Source organism: Atta colombica, unplaced genomic scaffold (assembly GCF_001594045.1).
Source record: "Atta colombica isolate Treedump-2 unplaced genomic scaffold, Acol1.0 scaffold27, whole genome shotgun sequence".
Classification (NCBI taxonomy): Eukaryota; Metazoa; Arthropoda; class Insecta; order Hymenoptera; family Formicidae; genus Atta; species Atta colombica.
In genome coordinates this window covers 1,635,897-1,646,701 of record NW_017259370.1, presented here as the reverse complement: position 1 = coordinate 1,646,701, position 10,805 = coordinate 1,635,897, and the positions used below count along the sequence as shown (strand labels likewise).

General features: G+C 34.3%; 1 protein-coding gene across 1 annotated transcript in view; it reads left to right on the top strand.

Moving 5' to 3' along the window:
• The first annotated feature begins 469 nt into the window (after nt 1–469).
• Nucleotides 470–10,805, top strand: part of LOC108689558 (protein tyrosine phosphatase type IVA 1) — a 23,572-nt gene continuing 13,236 nt past the window's right edge. Inside the window, exon 1 of the mRNA XM_018196368.1 lies at nt 470–595. The gene's annotated coding sequence lies outside the window, so the exon portion shown is untranslated. The remainder of the gene's footprint in view (nt 596–10,805) is intronic.

Below are 10,805 nucleotides of genomic sequence, written 5' to 3'. Positions count from 1 at the left end.
ATTATATTATACATTATATTATATTACGTTATATTATGTTATATTAAATTATATTACATTATTTTATATTTCATTATATTTTACTTCATTTTATTTAATTTATCCTCCTGTAATATTTTCTTTAAATTTCTGCGTTTATTAATTTCCTTATTTTACGTTTCTCACTCTTAAATTATTATTTACTTTGTTCTTAGAGGGCTTACCTTGAAGAGAACAGCAATAAATGCTTACTTTCTCTCTTTCTTTTTCAATATACAATATAAAGCAATAATGGAATCCTCTGCCCCGTATGGCGCGCAATGACATCATTCGAGTTTCACGCGCTTCCATAGTTCTCGCTCGAGATCGTCCAATCACGAGCGATGTGCCGATCGAAGCGCCATCTCCACCATTTCCGCCATTTCCTAAACGCGTCTCTCTCCGTCTGTCCGTCCATCCTTCTCGAACAATCAGTTCAGTTGTTCACGGGCTTCTCTAGCGTGCAGACGTGCGCGAGTGCCGAGTGTTTGGCGTGTTTCCTGTCGCCTACGGAGTCGCGTTTTCGCTAACGAACGCCCTACCGTAACTTCCATATTCAATGTGTATGGCGATTCAGGTGAGTGCTCACGAAGACGCGAAGACTCGTCTTCGTCGCATCGTCCGCGTTAAGTCGTCTCGCTCCGCAGGCCGCGTGTGCGGTAGGAAAAGTCGATCGTACGGTTCCGCGGCTTGTACGAGGCGTGTGCACCCCGCTTTGGTCTTTACTCGTCGCTACGCGCGCGCGTGTATGTGTGTGTGTATGCGTCCGTATGCGTGGCACGGCGTGGCGTGGCGCGGCGCGGCGCGGCATGGCGCGGAGCGGAGCGGCGCGGCCGACGAACTCTGGCGTCTCGTCCGTCTCTCCACCGCCGCCGCGCCACGCGCTGTCATTACCATCGCTGTCATTACCAATCGTCCTCATTACGTTCTCGATCGCTTCTTCAGCGCGTGACTGACTATGACTTTCCGACGATGTACGGCCAATTCACGTAGCCCTGCTCTGATCGCTGTCCTCCCGAGAGAGACGCTTCCTTTCTAGCTTTGTCTAGCCTTACGAAACGGGCCACCCGCACACGCGGCAATGTCGATCGCGCTTTTCAGATTTCTGAGCGAGACGCTCGTTCCACGAACTGAACTCGCATACGAACTTTTTTTTTTAACTGCCACTTTGATAGTCGCAGTCGTACGAATGTAACACGTGCTTCTCGATCGACAAATTACATGCCTCGCTTCGTTTTTCCGATAGATCCGGATAAAAAGTGTGGTATAATCGTGCGTTTGCAAGGAGAACCGTATTAATACGCGTGGCGTGGCAAACGGTAAAGTTTATAATTGAACGCGCCACATTGTTGCTCATGCTTTCGACATAACGATGCCGCCAACTGATGATGACGTCAGTGAAAGCTCCAAGATAGTCCACGATCGTTCGTTTCCATTTTTTTTCTTCGCGGCATTCAAATCGCAAAGTTAACCAAATCGATCCTATTAAGCGGCTGATGACTCATCACGTAACAATGTTGGTGAATATTTCACAATCGTGTTCACGATGTATCGAGAGAATAATCATCAGCTCCAAGTACATCTGTAACTTCCTCGGATCTTTCATAGCATTTTATACAATAAATTTATTGTTGCTTGAAACCCCAAAAATGTTTGCACTTAAAACGGAATAGATATATATTCGGGCGTTGAAAAGAAAGAAAGCGGAGATATCGAAAAAAAGTGCAAAAAGTGCAAGCAACGCGACAGATCTAATGTATGATATAAACGTACAAAATCTCATACGAATGTAATGCCAGATAAAAAAAGAATCGGGATATAATGTATAAATAACTTCAGACAGTGTCGGAAAGAAGAATTTCAAAGTGAGATTTATCGAATGACTAACGTTTATCGAAATCTTGAAAGTCCTTCGTTCCGATATTTTCGTTCGCTTTATTCTCCCATAAAATCCAGCTTGATCCATCGCTTTTATAACTCGAGTCGGAAAAGTTGGTGGATTATTTGGAACGCGTCCATCATCATTCGATCTTCGCTCTTTTTTCGCCTGATTAGATACTCCGTATATTTTATACCGACTAGACTTCTCGGAAAAACGAGGAAAACGGGTTGACGTCATCCGATGGAACGACGCGCGACGCGGCGTGGCATGATGTGGTGTAGCGTGGCGTGCGCGTGGCGCAGCGCAGCTCGGCGCCGCGACGCAACGCGCCGCGACGCATCCCGTCCGGAGCACGAAGAGGCGTCTACAGGCGAAACAAACGAGCACGCGCGTGCATACCGCGACCGAACGAACGAACGGGCAGATTATCGTTCGTAAACTTCAGCCATGTTTTATTCCTGCGTTTTGCGTCAATCGGTCCAATAGGTACGAATCGCGCTCATTATCGCCGACGTCTTATCAACTCTATGAACGAATCTTCGATCGTGTTCGTTCGGAGCGATCGCAATCGAACGTTTTATTTGCATTTAGTAAGAATAATGAACCGTTAATATATTTTTTGCACTAACTATATATAAGTAGCTTAGTGATATGTTTATTGACTATTCAAGGAAAAATGTTCAAATATATATGTATAACTGTTTCTTAAGTTTTGATAAACTTATATTACTTTCGTGTCATGATTATCGCATGTATTGACAGATTCGTTGATATTGAGTAATGAATTTTATAAATGTATGAACTATAAATTTTATTATTTATTGTAATATCCTTTGGAATTTTTAAAATTTGATATTCCTTTTTTTCAAATTATACTTGTACAAATAACGTATTTTTTCATAAGAGTATTATATTATATTTATTTAAAAACTTTTTGAATTTAGTAATAGCTTGTGCATATTTGCACATATTTGTTTTAATTTAATATATTTGTGTTCCACACATGTACGCACATTTCATTCAACATATTTCAATTGAAATAATTTTATTAGGATGCATTTAAATGCATTCTAATACAATTGTTTCAATAATATAACATTTTTTGCTTCATTTCTTCTTTTTATTATTGATTTATGCATTTAACTTTTATTTTTCAAATGCCTATCCAGATGCATCACTCATTTGTTACAACGATATAATTTAAAAATTAAAAAACTGAAACATTCGACAGAAAGGAAAAAGAACATTGTTTAAAAGACTATTTTTTTATTCCTCTAAAATCAATTGTTACTCCAAAGTTATATATTTTAAAATTTACAGAATTTTTCAATTCAAAACTTTTAAACTTATTTTCTGGAAAACTTTTTTTTTGTTTTTTTTGTACAACCCGTATCGTTATTGTTGCAAATGTGAGCGGTAGGTATATCATGTTTTACAAAAGAATTTCAAAAAGAATTTCTTCATAGATAAGTCTCGATATACCCCTAATCCGCTTACAATTGTGATGTCATCTTTTATCAGTGATGTCTAGATACAGGTTGGAACCTGTTTCGGAAAGGTTGAAACATTGGCTGCATTCAGAAGAAAAAGCACGTCTGCAACTGTTGTAAAATTCATTGGTATGATTAGTTTATGCATTTAGATCTAAGAAACTAAAGGCAAAAGTAATGATATTAAAAAATTTTACAACAGTTGCAAAGCTACTTTTTTTCTGCTAAATGTAGTTATTAATATGATTAGCTTGCTGTATTATGTAGATCGTATAAATATATCACTCTGTCGTCTAGAATATTATTGCTGTCGCAGATTTCAGAGAATCTTCGAGGTCAGCTTTTCCGAATAAAAAAGACTCGTTATTATCTCTTAGTCATCTCGTCTTACGTGACCACGTGCGCGTCTAATTTGCGTGGATCATCAAATTACGTACTATTGTGTTTCAATTTACACAACTGTGTAATACATATATTAAATTCGATTGTAACTCGTAAAATCGTTACAAGTTGCTTACGTCAGTCGGACACAATTGATTTCAGATGTTGAGCGATCAAAGATCATTTCTACTGTTAAGGCCCGGTTCCATCAATGCAAAATTGATTTTAATCTCGGTTCAATTTAACTTTGTTTACTGTCTGTTTCTATCAATGTAAATTAACTTCAATCTCGATTGAACTTGTTTTTCATCTTTTTCTAATTTTTAGAATTCTCTCTAAATTTCTTGAAGTAAAATCTCACTTTAAAAGAGTGAAAATAAAAATAGAAAATACAGCCATTTTTGGAGAAGGATGAAAATATTTCTCTTCTTGAAAAAGGATGGCAATTTTCATTGTTTTTGAGTGAATTTCACTCTAAAAAAGAAGATGAGATTAATTTTGAAGAACAATTTTCATCTTTTTTCAAGAAGTAAAATATATTTTTACTCTTCTCTAAGAACAGCTATATTTTCATTCTCTTGGAGTGAGATTTCACTCCAAGAAATTTAGAGAGTAGAAAAGATAAAAAGTAAACTGAGATTAAAGTTAATCATACACTGGTGGAATCGGATCTAAGACGATACTTTTTAGCAGCGCTCCGATTATTCTGATTTTTTATTCGATCAAGGTGATGTCCTTCAAGTTGAAGCGAGCTCCAGAAAGTCGACGATCGATCGTTCGATGAGTGTTTTTCTAACTCTTTGTTTTTCGTTCTTCAATGTCCATTGTTCGCCATACTGGTCGGTATATATATTGTCATACGTATATATACATATTATCATACGCATAAGTATTTTAAATTCAAATATTCAAATATGCATATTCTACTTATCTTAATTGATAGTAGTTGGCCCTTCTATGTCGATCAACTCAATTCGCGGCATTAAAGTTTCCGAACATTTGAATATAATTGAAAAATTCCTGTGTTTCGCAGCACACCGATAATGTGACGATATCTGACGACATACATTCATATCAGATTTTATATTCATATCCATAAATTGTCATAAAATGATCCTGAGAACTGTGATAGTTACAATTTTTTAATCGAATAAAACGGTTATACAATCTTCTTGTAACAATATTTTTTTTGAAAATTATACATGACGAGAATTTACAGAATATTACAGTTGAAAAAAAAAACAACAAGAACGACGTTTACGATAAAGTCATAGTGGCTTTAGCGTTTCGTTTCCTGTTATGTAAATTGCATTACGTTACATAATGATAAATACTCTGGACAGGAAGCTAGGAGTGGCATATATTGTGCGTGACATAATTGCGAGGATATCATTCTACTAAAATGTAATTAGACTTACGTGATAATCTCCGTCTCATATGTGCTATTAGCACATATTTTTTTTAATACATTTACTTATGTCGTATGCCAATTACTTTGTAAGAGCTACATGCATAAAGAAGTTTACAGTGTTAAAAGACCTTGCAAGAGAGGAATAAAAGAAATATTAAGAATAGGAATAAACATTAAGATTTTAATTTATCAGAAATCGTATAATACATATTCTGATGTAACTAGTTTCTGATAGAAATCTGATTGAAATCTTAATGTTTATTCCTATTCTTAATATTTCTTTTATTCCGTGCAGCTTTTTAAAACTCGGTTTTTTATTCTGTTTAAATTGTGGTTAAACTTAATCTGCTAATGTAAAAAGTGTTTTCATGTATGGTTTATCTAAACTAAACTGATTATTTTGTAGTAAATAATTTTTAAAATTACCATTACAAAACTATTGACTTAGTGATTAATCGTAGTTAGAAAAACACAAACAATTTTTACATTATCATTAAATGAAGTGAGATTAAATCTAAACCACAAGTTGATCAGAAACAATTTCCAAATATGAAGGAATTACGCATTAAAGACGTAGTAATAGGAATAAGAAATAAGGAATAACAGATTTCAATCTATTAGAAACTTTATTTCTGGTATCTGGTTTCTGCCAGTCAATCTGTTAGTCCTTATTCCTTTAGTTGATTCTACAATGAATCGGTAGTCAGAAATCTTAAGTTTTAATTAGTCTTAAATAGGTGACTATGATTTTTCGCATTTACATTATTAATTGTACAACGAGTACATTTAACTCGATAATAAATTTATTCCTTTCCTTCCGACTTAAGTCGAATTTGGCCAATCTTAAGAAAATCGTTTTATTCGTACAAGTTGGCTGTTGGCCAACTTCACTAATTCACTGATAAGACTTTCATTGACTGCGTTCAACAGTAAAAGTAGCTTTGCAGTTATTGTACAATTCTTTAATGTTATTGATTTTGCCCTTAGTTTCTCACTGGATAAATCTAAATGCACAATATAAACCAATCATACTAAAGAATCATACAACAAAAGTAAAACTGCTTTTTCTGCTGAAGCCAATGTGTCTAAACTCTAAGAACTTTTTCTTAGTACTCCGATTAAGTTGGTCCGGAATATTATAGGTCGGAAGGTTCAATAGTGTTTTGTTTCGTCCAAACGAATCGGATACTAGGAGCACGCGCGGAGTCAAACAATACGTCAAGTAATTCGACGACGAAGAAGCGGCATTAGTAGCGCTAGCTCTTTTCTGCCGGTGTCATCTTTTCAGAGACCTCCGACCACCCTCCACAGGCGTGACCAAGGCGTTTCCCGCAAGATTATTCCGAGACATACCTCTTTCTTTCCGCCGCGCGCCACGTGTTGGATAGAATTACTATCTCCACTAGACCGGTTGCGAGCTATGGTCTGCGAGCGATATGTGTGGTGTGGCTCGAGGCGAAGGACGAGTTGGTAAGACGACTGGGTGTGCAGGGCCGTAACACGTTACCCGGCTATCTGTCGCCGAATCCAGCCGAAAGAGGCCAACGACATATTGCTTCGGTATTCTACCTCTATCTTTGCGGTCCTCTTCTCGTTCTCTTCATTGTGGTTTATATAACGGAACGTTACAGTTTTTACTCGAAGTAGAAAGAAATCTTCACTATTTGATATCAAAGGAGCAATGATAATCCAATCTCTTTCAGAATTGCTATAGAATTGCAAATCAAGGATATGTCAAGGAAATTGAAAACGGTCAAGGAAATCGGAGAAAAGAAGTTAAGAAATTTTCTGAAAAATAAAAATTCTTGATTTTAAAGAAATTTTTTTTTTGATATACATACATTACCTACGTTAATTTTAAAATACTATTTACTTAACAATCTAATACAAGCAGTGTCAACAATATTAATAATTTACATTGCTATGTTAAATTGTTCTTTCGAAAAAATATTCAACAATTTTAAAATATTAGGACAAAAATGCAAACAATTTTAAAATATTATTGAAAGTTAGGAAAAAGTTAGAATTTTAGTTGGAATTTTAGGACGAGGAATTTGTGGCAACCTGGCTTTTAAGTTAAATATAACACTATTATTTTTAACTTCCACATATGTCAAAATGTAAATGAGTCACATTTTTGTGGTTAGTTCTAAAGTAAACACATTTATGTTAAAATATGCATTTAGTAAGTAATAAGCTAAATTTAAATTAAATTTAATACATTTTCTTTAGTTAAATTATGCCATTGTTTTAGTCATATTAACGATATTGAAATATTGGATAGACGCAATAGCGACCTATTGAAATAATTATAAATAACTCAAATTGTATAATTTGACATTATGAATTTAACAGTGCTCGTTTTATCTCTCACGAGTTCAATGCCACTTCTTATTTCCTAAAATAGTATACTAGATATTCTTTTTCTTTCCTTTTTTTGCGCGCTAGCAGTTTCTAGTTAGAAAAAAAATTTATCTCGTTTATTGTTCATCAAGAATATTTACGTATGATAAAATGCCTTTAAACATTCGTGTACTGAGACATTGAAGAAGAGTCACATTTTTATCTTCAAAGAACTCGAGTGCGAATTCAAGTGTTCTCGTTGACAGAACATTGCTTTCTTTAGTTTTCTTTAGTTTTCTTTAGAACATTTATCTTGATTCTTTAGGTTTCTTTCAAGGACATAATCCTACAGCGCAGATTGCATGCATTTAGAGACCTTATAGAGTCTGGTTACGAGCAGTTTTGTCAAAACAAAAAAGTGTATATATGTTGCCTCTTTGTACAGCCTATCTTATTCTAACTTAAACTATTTTATTCTTTCTAGTGAAGTTGACAAAAAAGACTGGCCAATGAAAAGTACGGCATCTCAGATCCTCATTATAAGATTTCTACAAGTACCGAATCATGTACGAAAAAAAAATGCAATTAACGAGAGACTAATAAGATGGAATTCGGAAACAATTTTTTGCAAGATTTGTCGAAAAATTGAACGTGCTCATGTCGATTTAACATAACCACTTCGTACTACTCCTAAACATATGTACGAACGACTATGGCATTGTATTAGAATCAATTTATGTAACATTGTGCTCAAAGCTTCGACCTTAGACGAGCGATAAGGAGCTTCTTATTCAGTTCGGATTAAGTTGCCATCGACACATGAACGCACTGCAAGCATGTGACTTCTTTTACCTATCTCGCCCTTACCTCGCTTGTCGCAACATGAGACAAAACACACTTGCAGAGCAAAACAAAGAACGTCGCCGTCGAAAATAGACCACCATCGTCGCGTATCTGTTATAATTTATTTTATACACTTTATACACACAGAGTATCAAACGACTAAACGTGCTTCCATAAGATTCGACTCGCGTGTACATTTTGCTACTATAAATCATTTGTGCGTATTTTCGAGAAAATTAATATCATCAAGGCAAGAATTCGGACAAATTGGGAAAATTGCCAATTGTAACAGTTGGTGCATTGTTGAAGCAAAATTAGATGTCGACAATGAAATATACCAGTCTTCTGCACATGTTCCGTATAAATATAAAACACAGAGATTTTGGCATAGCATGTAAGGTATAAGAAAATCAATTAATAAAAGCTTTTTATTTCATGGAAAGAAAGGAAATGAAGGACTCTGATTGGTTGATTTTCTTATGCTATATGCATTATGCAAAGGTTTGTTAAATAAATTTGCACAATTCTATTCACTAAAACTTTTAGGCTGAATCTCTTCTTAAGCCCAGTTTCATCAATTTCATCAAGATTAATCTCGATTTAACTTACTATTTGTCTTTTTCTTATTCTATTTCTACCAATGTAGTTTACCTAATTTTAATTTCAGTTCAATTCTCTTCATCTTTTTCTAAGTAAAATTACAAAAAAATTACAAAAAAGTAGAGTAAATTGAATGAAAATTAAAGTTAATTTACACTGATAGCAACGGGTATTAAAATTAAAAAAGATAAGGAATAAATTGAATCGAGATTAAATTTAATCTTATATCGGTGGAGCTGGGTATTAAAGATAAGATTGAGCCACTTTTTTTTAAGACTGGCTCTTTAGAATGAGATATTTCACTCCAAAGAATTTAAAGATTAGAATTCCTTGCGTTTTCGTCGTCAAGTGTAACGAAATCGAATGAAATTTTCAGGAGCCAGTTGATCACAATTAACTTGACAAGAGAAAATCTTAATTTGTGAACGAGCTTACGTTGCATTTGTTTAAAATTGAGCCTCTCGCAACGCGAGATAAAAATCCAAAATTCGTAAAGATAGTTTCCTATACATGTAAACGCACAGCAGACGAAGCTGCGTCGCGCGAATGACGTCTGTCGGTTGTGTGCTTAAAAATAGTATATCCCACGAGGGGAATGTCGGAGAGTTTTTAAGCGGATCGAATATCTTGTTCCAAGCCGGTTTCCAAAGGACGACGAATGTTATATCCCGGCTATATTATAGCCGCAGGAAAACCGTCGCCCGATGGACAGAAGAAAAAAAAAACAGATATTCGAGACGCCAGACGAGACGATAGGGTGGATGACCGATGTCACTGACCTTGGATAACGATTGTTAATGTCTACGGGGCCACTGTCAGTGGGGCCAGCTGGGATTTTAGAGGGGAGCTACGCAAATCTGTACTGTTGGTGCCCACATCCGGATATGTGCAGAAAGGGAGGGGACTTTCTTTATTCTTTATCTGTCGCGATCCCTACTCTCTTTTTTCATTGTTGATTCTCATACAAATTTTTAATTCACGCACACGCTTGATGCACACGTGAAAACACGCTTAGTTGTTTTACGTTAATATTGTAACAATGAAAATGCTTTTTTTGTGTATCTTGTATTTTGCTGAAAATTTATATACGCACATTTATGTGTCAGACAGTAGGAGAAAATATCAAATGTATGTCACTTAAGTTATTTTTTATTATATTTTCCATTTGGTACTGACTTGTACCAAAACATTTGTATGTAAATAAACATTGAAAATTTTAGTTTGATATGTTTCAGATATTTATTATTATATATTTAACTTTTTACCAATAACAAATAAATTTTATTTTTTATTATATTTTCCATTTGATATTGATTTGTATCAAAACAAATCCATGTTTAAATAAACATTGGAAATTTTAGCTCGATGTTTCAGACACCTGTTATTATATGTTTTTACTAATAACAAATTAATTCGTTAAAAGTACTTTTGCAACATGATGTAAAAGATACAATTTAAGTCCTAATAATTTAAGTCTAAACTGTTTTTGTTGGTTTTTTAAACGTATCTTGTTTAAAAATATCGAATTTATGAATAAAAATAATTAAAAATATAAAATTAATAAAAGGAATCATTTATTGATATCTAATAATTAACTAACAATTAACTCTAATTTATTGAAAATAAATTAATCGAAAAAATATAAAATAATAATTATTAGGATAATAATAAAAAGACGAGAAATAATAAGAAGACGTGAAAACTGGTTTATTTTTACAATTGTATTCATATAAATCATTAACTTTATTATTGTCAGTAGCTTAGCTTGTGATAATATGTGATTTAGAATACTAGATAGATTTTATACAAATATCGATTTAACAAATTCAATTAAAGA